This window comes from Heterocephalus glaber, unplaced genomic scaffold (genome assembly GCF_053883595.1).
Source record: "Heterocephalus glaber isolate CG9 unplaced genomic scaffold, H.glaber_assembly_v1.0 deba00001509, whole genome shotgun sequence".
Classification (NCBI taxonomy): domain Eukaryota; kingdom Metazoa; phylum Chordata; class Mammalia; order Rodentia; family Bathyergidae; genus Heterocephalus; species Heterocephalus glaber.
In genome coordinates, this window is record NW_028258325.1 from 49263592 (window position 1) to 49288244 (window position 24653).

At 33.0% G+C, this 24653-nt stretch overlaps 1 long non-coding RNA gene across 1 annotated transcript in view; it reads left to right on the top strand.

Annotated features, from left to right (window-relative positions):
* LOC147825166 (uncharacterized) overlaps window positions 1-24129 on the top strand; it is a 38222-nt gene extending 14093 nt beyond the window's left edge. Inside the window, exon 3 of the long non-coding RNA XR_015441388.1 lies at window positions 22132-24129. This is a non-coding gene — a long non-coding RNA (uncharacterized LOC147825166). The remainder of the gene's footprint in view (window positions 1-22131) is intronic.
* The last annotated feature ends 524 nt before the right edge of the window (window positions 24130-24653 follow it).

Below are 24653 nucleotides of genomic sequence, written 5' to 3' on the forward strand. Positions count from 1 at the left end.
ATGTACTCCTTTGCTTCCTGCTCTTTTATTCCTTTGCTGTCTGGTTCTATATTTGAATATATGAATATAACTGATTTCTACTATTGTTGCTTTGGTGTGACTCCTTTTTAAATATTCCTACTCTGGTTCAGTATAGGCAAACTAACTTTAATGGAAAGGATTTGCTGACTATGATCTCATCTACCTGTGAACATAGGCTTTTCATGACTCTGACATTCCATGAACATATACTATACCATCATATTTACAGTATTTTATTACAGATTTATGTATTCATCATATATCTATAATTAAATAAATATCTAATTCTTCACCTTATTTATCTTATTAAAATTTTCCATCACATAACTTACATAACTGTGTAAAAATATTGACATAACAGTGGAACTGATAATAAAATATTCAATTTTAATTTCAGTCATTCTAATCATTAATATAAAACTTACTGACAGGAGAGGGCTTGGTGTATAAAAAAGATAAATACATAAAAATGAATCACATTTCCCTGCCTTTATTCCCTGCTATTTCCCACTTTGTAACAACCACTATTGTCATGCAATAGTTTAAAAGCTAGTGAGGAGGGATTCAACATGGCTGCATAGAGAAGGAGCCATGTTGGAGCTACTCAGAGAAAAATCAACTAAAAACACAGGTAATTAGAAGAAAGAGAGGGACATAAATGATGCCAAAATCAATCTGAAATAAGAGATTTGTATATCAAACAAAACATAGACATAGGACTTTATAAAATGATTATCCAGCCCATGAGGCTGCAAGTAGGTCTACCACCTGCATACAGAGCAGAAATCTCCATTCTGGGAAGTTAAGAAAAAATTCATGAAGGGCCAGGGATTTGGCTCAGTGGTTTCATCGCCTGCTGTGCAAGCGCAAGGACACAAGTTCGATCCCCAGTACCAAAAAAAAAAAAAAAAAGAAAAGAAAAAATTCACGGAAAAACTACAAATGTGTGTGGCAAACCCCTTCCACACAGATAGATTTGAAATATAAGGCTCCTTGCCTCTTTTGCTTTCCTGCAAACAGAAGACACTGAAGCCTGGCAAGAAATTTCTCAGGAACAGACAGGAGTGACCAGGAAGCTGCTCCCTCCCCAGTGGGCCACCTGTTTTGTTTTGTTTTTTCCTGTCATACTTATAGTGGCTAACTGAAACATCTAGTGACATCAAGGTTAAGGACTGCAGTGGCAGTGAGGATAGTGAGTGGAACAGAACGACCCCTCCTGCCCTACCAACAATGTGAGAGAGGGACCAGTTCAAGCTTCCTTGGGTAACAGTGCCAAGAAGTGGGAAGTCAATACCCCTATGCCCTGTGAGCAACACAGGAGAAGAGCCAGAGATGTGGAACAGAGGAGGCTGTGCAAACTGGGCGGGGGGCACACACCTGCACACAGGAGTGGGAGAAGACATGAGCTTTTGGTCTGGGAATGCTGCAGCAAATTGGAGAGCAACATAGAGACAAACTAAGGAGAAGTGGGCAGGCCATCCAGAAAGCTGCTGGCTGAAGACTGGCCCAGCCCCCCCATATTCAGAGGCCGAGATCAACCCCACACCCAGCAGTAATCTTACTACAGACTTGGTGGGGTTACTCAGAAGAGATTTGGACTCGTACTTGAACACTACCACAAAACTATGGGCACCAGATGATTTTTTTTTCTTCTTTCTCTCCTTGTTTACTAGTTTGTTTCATATTCCGTTTTCTGTCACTTTTTTGTGGGGGTTATTTAGACTTTGACTTTTATTGTTTGGTTTTGTTTTGCTCATCCTGTTTCTCTTTTTCCTCAACTATCTTTCTTGATACTTTTTATATTAGCCTGTGAATGAATATTGTCGCTAGTCTTTCTGGTTTGCTTCAAATATTCTTTTGCTTTCTCCTCCATTCTTTCTCTCTCATCCTCTTCTCCAGTTTCCCAAAGCTTACATGATTATCATTTATACTTCAGCCTTCCTTCTATTATACTTTTCTTCAGTTATCACTATGTTTTGTTCCCATCCTTCTTAAATCCCTCTCGCAAAGGGTGAAATCATTCCACCAGGAGGAAACTCACTGCAAACAAGTTCCTGATTTTTATTGAATGTTCTTATAAAACTATAGATCTTGCTTCTATGGATAAAGGTACTAAATTAGCAGTTACCACGGTTTGTCAGTTTCGAGGCTATGCTTGATGATATTGTTGTTGCAAGTTGTATTACTCTAGGTAGGATGCCATACCTATTGTAATCAGTTGTTCACCATTATATGACAACATTGTGACTGTCTGGGGTTATAATCATCATCATAGTTCAATACCACAGAACTGGATGCTGAGCCAAATAGATAGCAAATTCTCACCACTAATAAATTGGGAAGGTAGGATTTTGGAACAGGCACAAAGACCAAGAGCAAGCTACACCTAGATGACATCTCTGAGGAAAAAACATTTCCTAGGTAAGCTTCAATACTAGTGATAAAGCTGCCTAGCATAAGCAATTTACAAGCATCAAGACAGAAAAGAAATTAAAATTTTTAAAAATAGAAAATGAGAAGACACAGAAGCAAAATGCAACTTCAGAATTCCAACAAACCCAGAACAAATCCAGAGGAAAGAGATTCAGGAAATCAGAACCCACCCACCTGAATTTTCTGAAATGATGGCAGCAGAAATAAATAAATAAACAGATGAATGAGACTATAGTGACAACCTGAGAAGAAATAACCTCTCAGGTACAAAAGAAGAGATGATGATCATAACGAAGGTCCTGCTCAACAAATCTAGAGTAGACATAGATTCAAAAAAATAGAGAAGTTTAGGAAAATGTTGGAAAAAATGAATGCCTAACATAGGAAAGAAATGGAATCCATGAAAGAGATTCAAACATATACCCAAGATATTAAAAATTCCACTGAAAGTTTGCAAAGCTGAGTGAAGGAAAGTGAAGACAGAATATCAGACCTAGAAGACAGGAGTGCAGTTAGTGAGCACAAAAAAGAAAGAACTATTAAAAATAGCAGGGGACCATGAAAAATAATCCAACACCTGCAAGATAATGTAAAGAACAGCATAAGATTGATTGGAGTCAATGAAAAATCAGGAGTCATTGCAAACAATATAGAAAAACCTGTTCACAGAAGTAATGGCAGAAAACTTCCCAAGGATGCAAAAAGAACTTGATATACAGATACATGAGGCATTTAGAACTCCAATTAGCCATAACCAAAATAAAACTATACCAAGGCATGTAATAATCAAGATTCCAGAAATTCAACACTAGACCAGCATATTAAAAAGCTGCAAGAGAAAATAAACAAAGCACCTATAAATAAGAAAAGCCCATCTGAATCACATCAGACTTCTAGACACTCAAGGAGAGCTTGGAATGAAGTATTTGAAGTTCTGAAAGAAAGCAACCTCCAACCTAGATCGATGTAACCTGAAAAAAACTATCTTTCAGAATCAATGGAGAAATAAGATATTTCCATGACAAAGAAAAATTTAAGAAATTCATAATCATCAATCAAGCTCTACAAAATATTCTGATTTTTTTTTTTTTCTGTGAGGTAGGCTCTCGCTAGGTAGTTCAGGCTAGCCTTAAAATGTAGCCCAGGCAGACCTTGAACTCATGGCAATTCTCCTGCCTCAGCCTCCCCAGTGCTTGGATTACTGGTGTGCACCAACACAGCTGGCCTGAAATATATTTTAGAAAGACATAACAAAGACGACAATTCCAAGAACACTAATAAAGAGAAATGACCACTGTAGGCAGGTAATTAAACAAGACGGAACCAACAAAAGTAAAATATTATAAGGATAAGCCAATACGTATCAGTTACAAACATCAGTGTAAATGATCTGAATTAAACAATCAAAAGAAACAAACTGGCAGAATGGATCAAGAAACAAAATGCAACAATTTGCTGCATTCAGAAAATACATTTAACTCAAAAAGAAATTTATAGCCTGAAAGTCAAAGGATGGAAAACAATACTTCATGATACAATGACCCAGAAAAAAGCAGATAGCTATTCTATTTGCATACAAAGTGAACTTCAAACCGAGACTGATGAAAAGAGACAAAGAAAGTCACTACAAATTTCTTAAGGGAAAACTCCAAGAAGAAGAGATAACAATCTTAAATATACATGCACCAAATACTGGTGTATTCAACTATATAAAACATATTAACAGACATGAAAAATCAGATAATCACTAAGACAATTGTAATTGGGGACCTCAATACCCCACTGTCACAAATAGACACAGATCAACCAGACAAAAATCAAAAAAGAACAAAACCTGAGAACAAATGGACTTTGTAGATGTCTACAGAATATTCCATCCCCTTGAAATCAGAATCCACATTCCTCTCAGCGATGCATGAGATATTCCCCCAAATAAAACACATACTAGCTCATTGAACATTATTAAATAAATCCAAAGGAATTGCAATTATCCCATTCATACTAGCAGACAATAATGCAATGAAATTAAAAAGCAATGGAAAAAAGAAACCACAAAAACTATATAAACATGTGGAAATTAAATAACATCCTCCTGAACAACCAATGGGTCACAGATGAAATTTAAAAAAGAAATTAGAAAGTTTATATAATTAAATGATAATGCTGACACAACATAATGGAACTTATGGGATGCAATGAAAGCAGTCCTACAAAGGAAATTTATAGTGGTGAACTCTGACATCAGCAAGAGAAAGTGCAAATAAAGAAACTAATGTTGAAACTCAAACTTCTAGAAAAAAAATAAGTTAGGCCTAAAGCTCATACAAGGGAGGCAATTATAAAAATTAGAGCAGAATTTATTGCAATCAATACTAAGAAAGCAATACAAAGAATCAATGAATGTAAGAGTTGGTTCCTTGAAAGATTAAATAAAAACTTTGTTTCCTTTAAAAAAAAGGAAACAAAGTCTTTGTTAATAGGGAGGGATGGAAGGGTTGAAGGGAGGGCAGGGGAAGGAGGAAAAATAAGAACCAAGGGAGTATGTAAAGGTGCATATCTCCAACGATGAATGTCATTATATTGTACACCTAAAATGTACCAATAAAAGGATATACAAAAAATTAATTTAAAAAAAGAAAGATTAGATAAAATTGATAAACCCTGAGCTAACCTAATCAAAAGAAGGCAAGAAAAGACTCAAATCCATGCAGTTATGAATGAAAAGTATGAGGGCTGAGATTTAGCTCAGTGGCACCATGCCTGCCTTGCGAGCTCAAGGTACTGAGTTCAATCCCTGGTACAAAAAAAAAAAAAAAAAAAAAGAATGAAAAGGGTGAAATCACAAAGGGTCATGCAGAAACCTGAAAGATCATCAATACATATTTTGAGAAACTTTATTCTAATAAGATGGAAAACACAAAAGAAATAGATTCCTAGATACATATGAATTACCAAAGCCAAATCAAGAAGATATAAAAAATTCTAAATAACCAAATATCAGCCAATAAAATTGAAGAGGCAATTAAAAACCTACCAACAAAGAAAAGCCCAGAAACTGATGGATTCACTTCTGAATTCTACAAGAAATTTAGAGAAAATCCAATGTCACTGCTCCTCAAATTCTTTAATGAAATTGAAAGGGAAGCAATGCTCCCAAACTCATTCCTAGAAGCAAGTATTATCCTAATACCAAAACCAGAGAAGGATCCAACCATAAAAGAGAACTATAAGCCAATATCCCTAATGAACATGGATGCAAATATTCTCTAAGATACTAGGAAACAGAATGCAGCAAATCATCAAGAAAATTATACACCACAACCAAGTAGGATTCGTCCCAGGGATGCCGGGATGGTTTAACGCTTGAAAATCAAAAAATGTAATACATTATATCAACAGAACAAAATACAAAAATCACCTGATCATCTCAATACATGCAGAAAAACCATTTAGTAAAGTTCAATACCCATTCATGATAAAAACTCTCCAGAAAATTGCAATAGATTCTCTTTATCTCAAACTGATAAAAGTTATCTATGACAAACAGCCAACATTATACTAAAACTGAAAGCCAAAAACTTTGATAATTTTTACTCTAAAATCAGGAAAAAAGACAAGGATGTCCACTATCAACACTTCTATTCAAGATAGTTATTGAGACATTAGCCAGACAAATTAAACAAGAGAAAGAAATATAAGGAATAAAGATATGAAAAGAAGAAGTTAAATTATCATTTTTTGCAGATGGCATGATACTCTACATAAAAGACCACCAAAACTCCACCAAAAAACTTCTAAATTTAATAAGCAAATTCAGTCACATAGTTGGATTTGAAGTCAACACTAAAAAATCAATAGCATTCCTATACACAAATAACAAACTTAATAGAAATTAGAGAAACCAGAGAAAATTAGAGACTGGTGCAACCACTGTGGAAATTACTGTGTAGATTTCTCAAAAAACTAAAACTAGAGGTCCCATTTGACCCAGTTATTCCCCTGCTGGGTATCTTCTCAAAAGAATTAAAAATATTATACCACAGCAATATTTGCACACCTATGTTTATACCAGGACTGTTTGTAATAGCTAAATCTTGAAACAGCCCAAATGTCCACCAACCAATGTATGGGTAAAGAAGATGTATTTTTTATATACAATGGAGTACTACTCAGCCATAAAGGAGGACAAACTCAAAACATTTCTAGGTAAATGGATGCACTTTGAGATGGTACTATTAAGTGAAATAAATCTGACACACATGTTTAAATACTTCATTGTTTCCCTGGTATGAGAGACCAAAAGTATAAGTAAGGACCAAATAGTACACTTGATATTGGGAAATGGGTAGAAAATGTTTCACATGAAAGGGGAACAAGAAAAGGGGAGAGGTAAAAGCAGGAAGGGGCAAGAAAAAAGAGAATAGAAGGAAAAAATGGAAACAAAGCTCTTGAAAACAAGAATGTATGAGGGGTAGAAGGGAGGGAAGGGGAATGAATAAAAATAAGAATTAAGACATATCATGTACAGGTACAAATTCTCTATGGTGAATGTGATCATTACTTATATCTAAATTGTAGCAATAAACTTAATGCTTTAAAAAATAATGAATATGTCATATCCCTTGCAATTCTCCTGAGAAGTAAATGTAGAATATGGCTTTGAAAATTTTAAATTTTCTATATGGAATAAATGAGGTTTTGTAATATCTTTATTAATCTTATTGGTTACTAAAACATGTTTACATTCTGGCATGTGAACTTTAAGAATTTTTCAGAAGAGTAGTTTATATATATATAACTTTTCTCCAAAGTTAAACTACCACTGGTCCTTTTTATGTATCCATTAAATGAAAAAGCTAAGGATTTCCATCAATTTTTATATTTAATGTTATTCTCTTATTCTAATTTATAAATAGTCATTAGTCCTTTTCTTTCAAAAATCATCTAGATGTGGAGTATATCTGAGTGAATTTCAAAGACCTCTATAGATTATATTAATAATAAATTGCTTATTTGCAAATTCTCCCTATAGTTCCTCTTTTACTATTGATTCTTATATATTTTTTATAAAGTCTTATATGGATTTTGCTTTGCTCCATGTCACTTTCCATGCTTCTGACAAAGAGCTTTTTTGCTTCATCCTTCTGCTTAGCCATATTTCATTGCCTCTCCATCAGTTTTGAATAAAGATGCAAATGCTCTGTTCTGTAACACAAAATTGTTCTCAATCTCACCATTATTTTTTAAAACCTTGTCACCTCACCTCTTCCTGTACTCACCTGTTACCTACATTGTAGACACACAGGAGAAGCAAAATCCCAAGAATACGCTGATTTCCTGCTTCTTTGCCTCTGCACTGTTTCTCTCTGGTCTGAATGTTTTCCACTTTTCTGGCTAAATGCTATATACTATTGAAAGGTTACCCTGTTGGCAGATGCCTTCCCTAACTAATTATTTTGTATCAAATATTCTCCCTATGGCTTCCCCTAGCATGACTGAATATAACTGTAAATACATAAAGGGAATTATCATGACCAGCATTCCTTCCAAAATCTTATTCAACTCCATAGCACTAGAACTAAACACAGCACTGGGAACCTCAATCACAGTGTTAAAGGAATGAGTGGAAACAGCAGTTTTGTGGACATGACTGACCTAGAACCCTTAGTATTTGGTCAGGTACCTGGTTTCCCTGTTCTTTCTCCTCTCACACCTTGCACTGTACCACAGTTACCATCCTATAGATACATGTTTCATTTATGTGCCTGTTGTGCCTTACAGAGTCTGCTGTTCACCCTCAGTGCTCCTTAGCATCTGCTAGCTTCCCTTCAGCTCCTAGTTTAAATAATGTTCCATATGCATTCTTCAAGGTTTATTGATTCTTCTCTCTAGAGAGTGCTCTGTACTTCAAGTGAAGAATTTGAAAATATGGGAATCATTAAAATGAATTCTGGTACTTTGGCCAAAGTTCAGTTATGGCGCTCTAGTTATCCACAAATTTCATCTGAGAAGCAATGTTACAAAATACAAGAAACTCAAGGCATGCTTCTAAACAACATATTAATAAAGGAATTTTCTGGGTCTTAATTTTAATCAGTTTATTTGCCACAGGAGAATAGTGTTTGATGTCAAGATTTAAAATCCAAATGCATATTAATGAAATTCATTTTCAAAGCATAGAGGTTACAAATAAAGCTAAATTGCAGGTGAAATAAACCAAGAATGTGAGGACAGACCTGAAATCTCATAGATACTGTGATGTAATTTTATTTTCTTTCCTCATAAGTGCTATCAAGTGTAAAAATCCAAAAAAAATCCCAGAATGTTAACATGTTATTATATTCAGACATTTAGATAGTAACCCTTAATAATTCTTTTTTTTTTCTAGCTCAAAACTTTACCCTGGGGATGTGATCTTTAAAAAACAATTATCCTGGTGAAATAGGCACATGATTGTCTCTTAAATGTCTTATGTTCAGGATGCTCAAAATTGAGTCTGAGTGACAACATTCTCTGCAGATTTTCTCTTCTTCTCAAAATTAATTATTCATGTCTTCATCAAGTTAGGAGATACAATATAAATTACCTACCTCTCTGGCACATTTACTGCACCCTACTGTCATCAATTTTGACCAATTCATAAGCAAAATTTTAGTGCAAAGTTAATCCCTCTACTAGAGGTTTCAGTGACGACCTAATGTTACCTGAGTAATTAGATCCATTTAAATTTACTTTGTTCTTCGGGTAAAACTTGTTGATATTCATTTTTAGATGTTCCGTCATATATATGTAGCACAATGTCTTTATCCCTTTGTTTATTAACAAATACTCAAGTTGCTTCCATATCTCATTTGTTGTAAATAATACTGAACCGTATATGGGATAGAGCTATCTTTTTTTTTTTTTTTTTTTTTGGTACCGGAGATCAAACTCGGGTCCTTGTGCTTGCAAAGCAGTCAGCGGAACCACTGAGCTAAATCCCCAGCTCAAGATAGAGCTATCTTTATAGAGTGGAAATTTTGTTTTCATTGGGTACATACCTAGAAGAATTGCTGAGTCTTATGATGTTTCTATTATTATTATTTTTTTTTTAATTTTTTGGTACTGCGGATTGAACTCAGGACCTTGCACTTGCAAGGCAGGCTGTGAAACAACTGAGCTAAACCCTGGCCCTCATGTGTCTATTCTTAATTTCTTTAAAAACCTTCCTACTATTTTTCATAAAGGCTGTAGCAATCTACATTTCCATCAAAAGTATTCAAGAGATTCCTTTTCCCATCCTTGCCTGTATTTGCTATCTCCTGACATATATGTGCCATCTAAAAAATATTCTAATATACAGAGGCAGAGATTAGTGATTTCCAAGGATTGGTAGTGGGAGGAGAACTCGAAATCCAAATTACAACATGAGGTGTAAATATAATAAAATCATAGTGTATACGGGAATCAAACTGAGTAGAGGCAGCTCTTCCCATAAAAAGGGGAGGGACTATGTAAGACGATTAATATGTAATTTCACTTCAGTATAGTAATGTTCTATCTATATGTTCTATAATATCATGCGTATTTCAATATATACAATCATTTATTTTTAAAATTTTAGAAACTACTTTTTTCTATTATTTTTCCTATTATCATCCCCTCTTTCAGTGAATCCTATAGGCTCTGCTTACAAAATGATTTTTAACTCATTTAACCATACTTATTCTTATTCCTATTATAAGACTAGTCCAGTCCTTTATATTAAGACTACTGTAATAAATTCCAAACTGGCCACCTATTATTAGTCTTGCCCATCAGCTTTGGCACATGAATCAGAATCATTCCTTATAGAATAAATCAGATAACTTTTATTGCTTATAGTATGTTCATCTAAACATAAAAAGGTTTCCCATCACACATGTAGAAATGCCTGATAAAATATATGTAAAGAGATATTTTGAATATATAAATGAGACCTGAGAAAGTTAAATAAACACCCAAAGGCCATTACACAGAGTAAGAGTAAAACTATAGCAGTATGCATACATTGATCCTTAGCTGTGCAGGAGGCATTTGTCAATTCATCACTTATCTCTATAGCCAAAAAGCTTATATTTAAAGGTTTTGGGCAAGGGTCATCACATTTTGGGACTCTACACAATACATACTTGTAATAGAGACATTCTTTTAAAATACTAAACCTCCAAAAGATACTATCTTACATGATGAAGTGTAAAATATAATTTTAAAAAGTCATCCATAAAGAGAAATAACAAGCAGACATCTTAGTTTTACCCTAAGCTTTACATGGAAAGTATACAGTCAGTCACCCATGAAAACAGTACTGACGGAGGTGTAAATCTATACTGTGATTTAGCCAAGAAGCAGGCTATGTGATTGCCAGGGAAGAGGCTGCACTGGATCTTCCTGGAAGAATGAAGTGCAAACACTCCAACTCATTTCCAGGAGTAGAATGCTGCCTAGCTGATGTCTCTACTAAAATAAACAAACAAAAATCATGAATACAACAAAAGCAAACTTCCAAACCAAAAAGCCAACAAAGTCCTATAAATAAGAATGAATAAACAGAACACGCAGGAGAAATAGACTACTCCAAGAACTTTATATAACTAATATAATAACTATCATTTGATGATCATTAAATAGTTTTTATGGAAGGTCCTCAGTTCTTTATGTGTGCTAACATTTAACTCTCAAAAGAATTCCAATGTATTAGCAATATTTCCATTTTATATACTGGAAAAATAAAACAGAGAAGTTTGGAATACTGCCCCTTTGCACATACAGAGTGTAAGTTACATATTCCAACTTTGGCATTCTTGCTTGTAAAAAACTCCATGCTGTTTTGTTTTCAAATGGAAAGATCCCCTGCTACAAATATAGTGTATAGTAATAATTAAAGAACTAAAAGATAGTCTGAAAACATCAACAAGAATGAGAATTTTAATCATACGAAATTAGTGATTTTTTTTCAGGAACAGGAATGAATTGGTTGAAATAGAAATATTGATTGACAACAAGATTAACCACTGGTGTCCTTTGTCACAAAACCAACTGAGCTCATTTTTTTCTTAATGAAAGTTCTTTAAAATTTATTTGTATATCTGGTATTACTTGATTACTAGAAGTTTACGTATGTCATACATATAGATATATGCATATATGGAGTTTAAGGAATTTATATTCAAAATAATATATAATAAAAAATAGACATTTTATCATTTTAATTTTAGTATATTAACACATGTGTGTAATCTATGTTTACTTTCCTGGGGAAGTTGGTACATGTACATAATACATCTTCAGTCTTTTATTCAGTCCCTTTCCCTTCCTCCCCTATCTTCAAGGTCAAAAGAGGAAACAGCTACAGTCATGGTCCACACTGCTTGCTATCCTGATTTTATTGAAACCAAGATTTTCTTTGTCTTCTGTAATTTCCTTAAGGTCTTTTGAGATTTTGCTATTTTATCAGATTACATAAATAATGGGATTCTACAAAAGTAAATTTCCCCAAGATAAGCCCTTGAGAAGTTAACATTCTTTCTACATTTTGTTAGTGTAAATTGCGTTGCAATGATTTTCCATTTCCTAAGAATTTTTTCAAAGCATTGGATATGAAGTGCCCTCTCATGTTTTAAGAGTCTGAAATAAATGGACATTGCAGTGTAAGGATAAAAAAACTAAACAAACTCCAACTCCCCCCCCAAACAGAAAAATCTCTGGCTAGAATTGAACATATTAATACCATGAAGGTAATAAATTTTAGACATTGTGTTGGTTACTTTTCTCTCATTGCTGAGACAAAATACCCACCATCTGAAGTCAGAGGGGAAGTTTATTTGGCTTATAGTTTGTAGAGGTTTCGGTCCACAATCAGCTGGCTCCAATGCTGGGATGGCAAACAAGCCTTACAGAGGAGAAACAACATGGTGTCCACAAGGCAGCAAAGGTAACAAGAAGGTTTAAGAGCATCTCTCTTCCCCTTTTATCTTATTCAGACTACCAGGATTAGAACAGTGCCAAATCAATCCACTCAAGTGTAGAGGTTTAGTAATCGCATGCTCTTAACCACGGCATTACACATTCCATATTCAACTACCTCTGAAAAAGAAAGGCTTTGGGGGTGGGCATTTAAAAACAAATCATATCAAACTTCAACTTTTCTTTTAGAATTTTTAACTAAGAAGGTTAAGAGTGGTTGACATCATATTAATTAATATGCTCTCTACCAAATAACTTTGGGTTTTTATTTCTTTGATACTCTAAACTTTAAAATCTTGAATTTTAACTCTCTTATAGTATGTAAAGAAGGACTAGTATACAGGGAAAAGATATTTTATTGGTATTTAATTATTAAAATATCTTCATATTGTCATTTAGTCCCATTGCAAAACATTAGACTAAGATAATATGGTTAGACTTCATTTTTTATATGAACTAGAAGAGACTTAATTTGATGTACTATATTTATTGTACTTAATGATTTAAAAGTCAAAATTTATTTTGACTATCAGAGAGAAACATGTCCTTTAAACTTGATAGATTTTTTTCCCTTTGGAGAAACTATCCAATTAAGCAAGCATTTTGTGTGTGTGTGAGGGAGCCGTTTTGGGTTCTACATTAGTTGCCTTTTGAGTGAAAAATTCTTTCGTTTTTTATAAATAAATTTTGACAGGACAAGATTGTTTACATAGAGATAGTTTGAGGTTCACTATTTTAATTTCTTGTTTCATGATGACTACAATGTCATAACAAAAATTCCTTGTTAGCTTATCAAAGAACAATATGTAAAAATGTAATTCAAATAAATTTTCCTTGGAAAAAGTCAGAATTAAATAAAGGCAGACTGGAGAGCCTAGTACCTTCCATGTCAGTTTCCTGCATTACAGGATGGAAAATAGATTCTAGCTCCAAGTGAAGAAGGACCAATTTCCTTAGCTTTTAAAGATTGGATCAATTTCCCCGTGGTCAACACTGCCTCTTATTGTGTGGTACTTTAGCTCCTCCATAAAGAATTATATTTTTTGAAAAGATACAATTACTTTAAAAATCCAAAGAGATTTTTATATGGACATATTTAAGGTTATTCTAATTTATGAGTTCTTAATTTTCCCAATTAATTCTGTGTGCATTGTTAGTCAATGGATTCACAATATAGTTTGCTTAATTCCAACAAAGTAAAAGTATTTGTATTGGCTACATTGTACATTTTCTCCTAGATAACCTATTTCATGACTGTTTTTTTCATTTTTATAAATTATAAACAGATTTTTTTAAACTATTCTACAAGACCAAACCAGTCCCTTAGACACTATGTACACTCATTTTCTTATATAAATCACTTAGAAACAGTAACAATGCCTGCAATATTGCAAATTTAGTAGGGCTCATATATGTTGTTATCAAAAATCTCTAAAACACTTGTTATGGAAAAAGTCATTTACATTCATTATAGACCAGAGGTCACCTTTCTATCTACAAATATAATTCTTTAAAACACCCACCATATTAGGTGTGAATAACAAATAAGTGATGATTAAAGTTTTAAAAATTACTACATCAAATGACACATTGACATTAATCTCCCTCAAAATATCCCTCCTATCTTTGAACACAGTCTTCTCTCATTCTTGTCACTTTAAAAAGCAGTTCTGGAAGTTCTCTTTTGTGAGTCTCTTTAGTTGCACTGTAGTAGCTACATGAATGTCTTGAATTAATTCAGAATGTTTACATTTCATGGCCATTTTGAGCTTGAGGAAGAACCAGGAGTCTCATGGTACTAGTGTGCCTTTCCGTTGGATGGCACGTGACAGGAGAATTCACTTTATTTTTAATCACAACTTGTAGAGACACTTACAAAGGAGGATTTTCTGAACTATTTCAGAAAATATCACGAAATATGGGATAACTGAGTGTGAAATGAGGAGGAGAAATTAAGGGGGGTTAATGGCAAAATGTTTTTAGTATAATTTTTTTAAATGTAATTATTCACCTTATATTTTGATCACACCTTGTAAAATTGGTAAACATATTTTTTTCAGCAAAAAAGCGTTTTTGTCTCTCTTCTTTTTAAATTTGTAATAAAATTTGGACAATGCATCTTTTTTTTTTTTTGTACCGGGCATCAAACTCTGGACCTTGTGCTTGCTAGGCAGGTGGCAGAACCACTGAGCTAAATCCCCGGCCCGACAATGCATCTTAATTAGCTTCTTTTTTTCTTTAGAAAATTGATTCCTATTGATATATTTTTGTATAAAAAATGTTATTAGCAAACATTTATCTAAGCAGATTATTACTATCAGAAAAAAAGAAGTGAGATTGATTTTAGATAATAGTTGAGTAGCTAAAGTAAAATCTAAGACACAATGAGACGTATTTAAAACTAGTTTACTCATTTTATTTCTTTGAAAATGGTAATATTAAGAATATTATTGTGTAAATTTCAGAAAAGTAAATGTTAGAGTCCGTAGTAATCTTTACAGAGGTATGGCTTATAACATTCACCCTTTACGAAAGCTTAAGTTTTGTGTGCTTAATAATGTTCCCTTTAGTCATGATTGTCATATTAGACTCATTGATTTTTTAATGAATTGCTGTAGATCAAAATTTATTAATTCCAAATAATGAGATTTTTATTACTTGACCAAATATAGTTCTGAAAGACAGAGTTTGTTCTGTATGTGACTCTCTAGGTCTGAGTTTTACTTGCATGCATTACTTACAAGTATTTATCATTTCAAATATTTCATCTGTTCCTTTGTTTCTCTTGAATTTAAAATCATGGATATTTTGCATTAATTGTTGCAAATTTGTGTAGCTAAGTGCTATTCCCCTTTTTCCTCCAAGAATAAAATGTTGGTATTGGATAAAATGGAATACATCATGTTATGAAAGTATTTTTACATTTCATATGACTTTTACTAATGGTATTGAGAAACTTCCAAATAGTAGAACATAAAGTGTTAACAAGCAATCTATTATTTATTTCATAACATTAGTAGTATTTTCTTTAACTCTTTATAAGCACTTTATCAACGTCACCAAACACATCTCTTTTTTGTACACATACATAAACAAACATGCAATGAAATTAAGATATCATGTGTAAAACACAAAGACAATATAAGTGATTTGTAGACAAAAAATGTATTGGAGAAGATAATGCATTATATATACTATATATTCATGCCTTTGAAGAATTGAGTGATATAAAAAATAAGGAAGCTTATTTATTAAGGTCAAAACAAAAAATTTTTCAATAACAGAATCTTGTAATAAGAATGAAATTTCTTTTGCAGGGTGATACTAGACATATTTCATGTTCTACGCAAATTTATTTCAAAAGTTAGTCTTTGAGAAATATTGCAACATCTGGGATATGTAACTATTAATTGTCTGAAGGTATATTTATCTGAAGAGGGCCTTTATGATGTGGTTGAGGGAAAGGAATGTGACAAGAGTATTGAAGAAAAAAGGTGATGAATATTTCACCCATGATTGTTAACCTGGTGTGATGCGGCTTCACTGGAGGTTTTAGAGATGAGGGGATCATTTTTATTTTTCATGATTATTGAGGATGCTACTCCCTTTGTTGCCTGAGGGATGAGATTCCTAATATCCTGTAAGGAACTGAATTATCTTGGTGACTGCTCCTTTTCAGAAAATGAAGACTTCTCCTTTTTACTTTTGATTTTTCTGGTTTGCAGTTTGAGGTACAATTTCATGTTTTGACACAACTCGCCAAGACTTTTAATTTCGTATCTGATCCTTGCCAGTGAAGTAGATGATCTTCCCACATTTCACTTCCATACTAGGGTACAACCCTGGCCTTCATGGGTGGTAGACATTTGTCCCACCATTGAGTTACAAAATCAGCCTTCCATGAACTTTAAAGAACAAATCAACAAAAGGAACACATTTAGTATAAGTTTTGTGATATTCAAGCTTAGCATGACAATTATAATTATGTGAATAGTTCTCTTCTCAATTACCTATAAATCATGATTTATAAACTTATTTTATATTTATAGTATTGCTATATTGATATCAAGTTATCACTTTGACTGTTAATGTGATAAATGTACACCTTTGTTTATAGCAGCATGTCATAATATTTAAATCTTGGAAGTAGTCTCTATGTCCATCAATAAGGAGAATAGTCACAATAGACACTTTGCCATAAAGAAGTATAAATTTGAGTCTTTTTTAAGAGAACGGATGAACCTTGAGACCATAATCTTCAGTGAAATAAATCAGACACACAAGCTTAAATATTATATCGTTTCACTTATATGAGACCCCAAAGCATAGATAAATTAAAGAATAAATTAGAAGATAGAAAATAGGAAAAGGAGATAGATCTTTTGCAAATGAGAAGTAGATACAGAAAAAGGAGGGCTGAGGAAGGGAAAGGGAAGAGGATGAACAAAAATTAAGAAGTGTTATATAAATCTACCGACTCATCATGATGAATTCAATCATTATGTACTGCAAGCATATACTAATAAAAATTTTTAAAATCCAAAATAAATTTCATCATAAAAAACCCCAAAATTAATGAAAGATATATATTCTCTATTTCACATAGGACAGTATATTTCAAGTAGTATAAGCAGATTCATAAGCATAGAATATTAAAGTCCAAAACAAGATATAAAAACACCCAAATTGAAAAGATATATTACATGCAAAAATGAATATTAATGATTGACCATTAATTTTTCAGTAGACAAAAGATATGTCAATGATAATAGCGATGTGCCAAGAAAAAATATTTGTTCATATGAAATCACATACCAAAATTTACTGCTTTTAAGAGAAAAACAAACCAATTTTCAAATTAACAAAGCCACTAAACAGAAGTAGGCTATAAAAAACTCCTAACAAAGTGTTTCCATGAGAAGTTTCAACTTCAAAAGTTTCCATATATTTTTGTACCATTCCCTTGAACATATAACTTGATGGACATTGGCTTTCTAGAATGCCAAAGTGGTCTGCATGCACAGACATTTGAAACTCAGCTTATTACTATGGAGTAATCATCTTTTCTATGATTCTCCCTTGCTGGATGATTGGTTTTATTATTTCCTTGGGCACCATTGATAGTTTAGAAACAATATTAAAGCATCAGGTAATTGTTGAAAGGCCAATAAAATTTAGATGATTTAAAGAAATATCTTACTTTTCAGGCCACATTTCCAGCTACAATTTTTTGCTTAAAAAATTTTAACAGCATTTTCATTCTTACTTTGTGTATATGCTTAGAGTTATGTAGCATGAAACACACTAGTAGCACCTAAAGCCAGAGAATAAGAACGATATTAATTTTACTGAATGAGGTTTTATCATTTTCAAAGGTTTAAAATGGAGCAGAAAATAAATACACATGATTTTAAGACATGTATTTTGACATATCAAATGAGATTTTCACCTATAGACTCCACTTCAAAAGAGTCATTCCCTGCTAGGCCAACTCTAGAGTGTGTTAGTAATGTGAGCTGGACCTATGGGCCTATTACTAGTAATTTTCAATGTTCAAAAAAAAATTAAAGCATCTTCACATTTAATAAAACCCCTTAATATTTCCATGTTGACAACTGACTCCAAAGTGTAAATACCTGCAGAATCAAAAATAACAATAAAAATAAACAAAAATATGCATTCAGGCTATATTTTATAGGCAGTCTCTTTACTGGGTTTGGTACAACTCTTGATTACATAATCTTATAGGCAACCCTTGATTTTGTTGAAGAGACAGACTGTAGATGTTTAATCACTTCAGATGTCTCTAGTCTGAGGCTCAGAATAATAAGTGCATATTCCAAGAAAGTATGTATTCTAATAAAGGCAAATATGCCCTAGGTTTCTCATCCATCCACAGTGAACTCCAGGACTACAAAATTACCTAGCACATAGTGAATACTGAATTTTTAAAAAATCACAGTGATACGTTAGTGATATGCCAGGTATATAATATTATATGATTAGTCAAAAATAATTAAAGTAGACTAAGTCGTAGCTATGGGTCCTTTAACCCATGCTCTATTTTCTTTTCTTCAATCTTAATAAAGTATCTCCCCTGGTGTCTAATATACATACAGCCTATATTACATATAAATACTTAGAATTTTGTCAGAATGTCCTTGGTAAATATTTTTTTGGAAACTTTCAGAGCTGTCTGACATCAGGTCAGAGTTACCTGGTTTTTATCTATCTCTATCATCAGGGAATATAACAATAAATAAAACAAGAAAATAACAAATGAAACTTATTTTCTGGCTACAATGAGCACTAAAACAAGAACTATTTCTAGAATGTCTGTAGTGTCATATTGATCCAGTGTCCTTCAGCTAAATTGTTCTATTATATCATATTTCAAGATGAGGATAATTAAATGGTTTTGTAATAATTGCTTTTTATGATTTAAATTCTGTTTAACTGTGAAACTTTATTTTTAACTAAATACACATTTTAGTACTGGTGCTTCGCTCTTATTGTATAAAATGCCTAAAACAGTTCTTCAGGTTTTCCTTTTACCATGCCCATGAATTTTTCGATGACACAGCAGGACTGTGAAAGGGATCCTTCATATGATAGGTAATAAGTTTATCAGATTGAACTACCTACCATATTTTTTTCACTTCTTGAAGACTATGGTTGTGTCTCATCTTCTATTGTATTTATCACCTTACTGGCCTATTATTGGTATTCTACAGATATTTGAAAAATACCTTTTTCTCTGGACTCTTTAAAAAAGTGCCTAATGTAACCAAGGTTCTGAAATTTCAGAGCTTAACAATAAAATATATAGAATACTTTACTTATTTTTACTTTTTAAAAAAATTATACTAGTGGAGAATCATGTAGCTTTTGACACATGTATATATTGCCTAAATTGTGTAATTTTAAGATTAAAGTGTAAGTTTAAACATATATCTCCTAAAATATTCATCATTTCTTTGTCCTGAAAACTCTCAGGACCATTTCTTCTTCTTTGTTGAAATTTATAGTATATAATTATGTCTAGTCATTGTACTGTGAAGAAGTAGTATCCCAACGCTTCTTGTTCCTATGTAATTGTAACTCTTTAGTCAAAGTTTCCTCCCCCCACTTCATGTCCCTAACTGTCCCTGTCTTCTGATAACAACCATAGCTACTCTCAACCATGTAGGAATTTTCTTTACTTCTCTTTCATCTAATATTATAGCATTAAGAACTTTATTAACTTGAATTTCAGCTTTTATTTAAAATGATGATTCTGTGAACACCTTAATGATGACTCATTATCTATTAAATTCCACTCCATGTGATTTTAACTTATTTAATATGCTGTATTTAGATTTTTAAAGAATGATATTAACAATAGCATTAATCCAAATATTTGATTAACTACAATACCACATTTCTCTGTCATTAAAGATAACAGATGATTTATTATTCTTGTAGTGTTATTAAAATACTAGCTAAATGAATCTACTTAAATCTAACATTAAATGCTCACTCTGGCTGATTAATATCAACTGACAGTTTCTGATGTTGAATTAATAAGTCTTAATACATTATTTTTTTCAAAATATGTAGAATATTTTCTTCTGAATATATTTGTAAAATAAGAGTAGTATCTGACAAATCAGTAACTAATAATCATCTCCATTTTCTTCTTGTCCTTGTGAGTTTATCATTCACATAAAGAGAGCCTCAGCATAATACTATTGAACCCTGCAGGTGAATTTTAACAACAGTAAATATTTCTCTTTGGGGAGAGGGAATGTTCCAGTGATCTCATGTGTAATAAGGCATTCTGGTTTCTAATACTGGAAGCTTGTGAGTAACGATGAGGTGAAACAAATAAAATAACGGCAACAGTTTGGCTGACGTTAGATGCAATAAAGAAGTGTTCTGAACCCTGAGCACAGGCTAGCACAGCATAGTATGACAAGAAGTCTTTTCTGTGTTACAGATCAACCAGCCTTGGCCAGTGAATAAATAAGTAATCAGACTCCAGCAGATGGAAAGGGCTGTTGACTGGTGTTTGATTTTCCATTTCTCTTAAAAGCAGTTGGTTCCTCTTAGTGAGTTTTGAGTAGAAAGTAAAACAATACACACACTTCGGTGCTCCAGGCCTGATACTACAGTTAAAGTAAAGAGAGCATGGGAAATGAAATGCTTTCTTAATGTGCAAAGTTCCCATGAGGATGGATGTTCTAGCACCTGTGAAATCATGTTACAAAACAGTAGAAAAAATAAATTGCAGTATTTTTAAGTTTCCTGTGGGGAGATTGTCTTTTTAGTCAAGATTATTAAAATGTTTTCACTTCCCAATACAAAGAATTTTTTTAAAATGCAGAAAATAGAGATCTCTAAAAGTGCACATCATAATTTTAATCAATACATCTGTTGAAAAGGAGTTTCCAGACTTGTGAAATTACTCCTTTTCTTATTCTTCTTATCATCATCTGTTTTCTTCCCATGGTGTCTTTTTAAAATCACAGAATAAACTATTATTTATATTATTAATATCACTTAATTTCATCATAATTGTGTCGCTTATCACATGGACTTGTCCAATTTACCAGCTAGGCAAAGACCAGTGAGAGAACTATCTGCATTTCTTTGGAACAAGGTGGAATAAAGAATTTTTGTTTTGTTTGCTGTGTTTCTCACACAGGAATCTGATTAAAGACAGAACAAAAATTTTTTTTTTGCAATATGTTTGGCCCAGAAACTTTAGTCCTAAACGCTACCTTCTGGTTCTTTTCTTTCTCTTTCTTTCTTTCTTTCTTTCTTTCTTTCTTTCTTTCTTTCTTTCTTTCTTTCTTTCTTTCTTTCTTTCTTTCTTTCAAGTTTAGAAGGAGAAACTTTAAGGAAATAGACAGTTACCTTGTTGGAATAAGGTAGGAAGCCCAGAGCCAGTGGTCCAGAGTCTTTGTTTTTAGCCTCTTTTATTATATGGCAAGAAAGGAACTTTCTCTCTTGAGAGTTTTTCTAACTTGATTGGCTATTTTAGTCTCTGAGGTGCCTTATTTGGCCACTATCTCTTTTATTGTCTATGTGTACATTTTTTAAAAAATTAATTTTATTGGTACATTTTATTGGTACATTTTAGGTATACAATTCATTTACATTTATCATTGGGCGTTTGTACCTGTACATGGCATATCTTTGTTCTTATTTTTTTCCCTGTACTTGTGCACCCTACACCCCCTCCACCCTTCCCTATTTACATAGGTTTCATTTCCATTTTTTTTCTTTTCTCATAGTTTTTCCTTTCCCTCTTTGCCTTTCCCCTTCCCCTCCCTTCACTCCTTCATCTTTGGACATTTTTCCCTATTTCAAATTATCAATTATTCATTTTAATCATTTTAACTCTTGTTTACACTATCAGTTTCTCACACTAGAGAAACTATTCTGTATTTACACATGTGTGTCCTATTTATTTCACTTAAGAGTATGGCCTCGATATGCATCCACTTAGCTATAAATGACTCTAGTTTTTCATTCTTTATGGTTGAGTAGTACTCCATTTTATTTTTTAAAAACACATTTTCTTTATCCAGTTTCCAGTTGATGGGCACTTGGGTGCTTCCAAGCTTTAGCTATTACAAACTGTGCCGGTATGAACATGGGTGCATGAACATATATCACTGTGGTATGATTCTTTTAATTCTTTTGCAGCACGGGAACTAGCAGAAAGAATCAACATCTGGGATCTCATCTTATTAAAAAGCTTCTGCACTGCAAAAGAAACCACCAACAGAGCTAACAGACAACCTACAATATGGGAAAAAAAATTTAGCAGCTATACCTCAGACAAAGGACTACTATCTAGAATATATAAAGAATTGAAAAAAATCAGACCCACCAAATTCAAAGACCCAATTCAAAAATGGGCATCTGAAATGAACAGACATTTCTCAGACAAAGAAGTAAAAGCAGCAAACAAATACATGAAAAAATGTTCAACATCACTCGTCATTCGAGAGATGCAGGTGAAAACAACACTGAGATTCCACCTCACCCCAGAAAGAATGGCTGCTATCAAGAAATCAACAAATAACAAATGCTGGAGGGGTTGTGGGGAGAAAGGAACCCTTCTCCATTACTGGTGGGAGTGCAGACTGGTGTAACCACTGTAGAAGTCAGTATGGAAATACCTCAAAGAACTAGGACTAGAGGCCCCATTTGACCCAGCTATTCCTCTAGTTCCTTTCTTTGGTTTAAAGTAATGCCTAAACAAGGACCAAATAATGTAACCTTTACAATATTGATTTCCTTCAGTATAATCAATACTGTTATAGAAGTCTGTGCTGTCAGTTGTGAGCTGTAGGTTATCCCAAAAAGAAAACAAAGCAGAGCTTGCAAGCATATCATGTGACTCTTCCAAAAAGCTTCAAGAATGCCTCACAACTCTCAGGAAGAGAACTGTACTATATTTTATGATTAAATGGTATGAGCACAAATAGGGGTCTTTTGATGGAGATTTTTGAGATCTTCTATGTAGAATATCATGTTGTCTGCAAATAATGATAATTTAACTTCTTCCTTTCCTATCTTTACTTGTTTTATTTCTTTCTATTGTCTAATTGTCCTGGCTAGTATTTCCAGAACAATATTGAATAGAAGTGGTGATAGTGGAAATTGTTTTGTTCTTGATTTTAGAGTGAAAGCTTTCCCTTTTTTGACTATTTACTATGATGTTGGCTATTGATTTGTCATTGATAGTTTTTATCAGATTGAGATAAAGGCCATCTTTTCCAATTTACCATAGAATTTTATCATAAATGGGTACTGGATTATGTCAAATGCTTTTTCTGCATCATCAATTGAGATGATCTGTGATTGTTGTCTTTGGCTCTGTTGATATGGTACATTACATTTATTGATTTGTGTATGTTGAATTATCTCTGCACCCCTGGGTTGGATCCTACATGGTCATAGTGTATAATCTTCTTGATGATTTGCTACATTCTATTTGCCAGTATCTTATTGAGGATTTTTGCATCTATGTTCATTAGAGAGATTGGTCTGCAGTTTTCTTTTTTGGTTAGACCCTTCTCTGGTTTTGGTATCAGGGTAATACTTGATCCCTCTGCTGTTTGAAGAGTCGCTATTTAGCAAAAATCCATGTCAATTCCACTGTACTGTGCTGTGAAACTTGGGCTCCTCCTCTCTTAATTACATAATTTCTGATAGCTAAAAAGTCAAAAGTAGCCAATGTTCAGAAAAAAAAATCTCTGAAAACATGTATGAGAAAAAGAAGAGGTTAAGGGATAAGTGAAAGGGGTACAGAAGGGAGGGAAAAGGACTACAAAAAAGGAATAAAGATGTGTTATATGAATGCACCAACTTCCCACGAGGAATGGAAACATTTTGTACTCCACACATTTGTTGATAAACTAAAGTAATGAAAAAACATACAGACATGGAGGGCAGGGGGAGGAAGGAAAGAGGGAAGGGGTTGAAAAAGTTATCAAGGTATGTTATGTACATGTATCAACTCCCCATGAGAAATACAATCATTATGCACTGAAAACGTATACAAATAAAAATAAAAAATTTTTAAAAAATAACAAAGTTTATACTTTGATTCACTGAATCTTGCTTTCACCCATGACCAATACTACTGAAGGATTTGAATTGACATTTTTCCTGGAATTTCTTTCCTCCCATAGTTCTTAGATATTGGCTCAGTATCATCCTTCCAAATTACATTAGTTTATATCAAACATACATAGACTATTAGTATTCTATTTTTAATTTCTTTCATAAATGTTGTCAAAATAGTAATGCATATGATGGCGTTTTATGAATTAAAGTGAATATGTACTAGTTTTTATTATATTTGTTTGTAGTACATACTGTTAACATACCTTCTGGGGAATTGCTACTTGTACATAATACATTTTAATTCATTTTCTTCATTCTCTTTCCCTTCCCTCTCTTCCTTCTCCATCTGTCTCTCAATTTCCTTCTTTTTTTGTACCTTTGCAATATGTAATATTTACATATTTTTGTGCAATTGGCACATGTATATAAAAGATCTTAATTCCTTTAATTTTTTCTTTTTTTGGTACCAGGGATCGAACTCGGGTCCTTGCACTTGCAAGGCAGGTGGCAGAACCACTGAGCTAAATCCCCGGCCCTAATTCCTTTAATTTTAAATCTGTGAAATGAAAATGTGTATGCATGTGTACAAT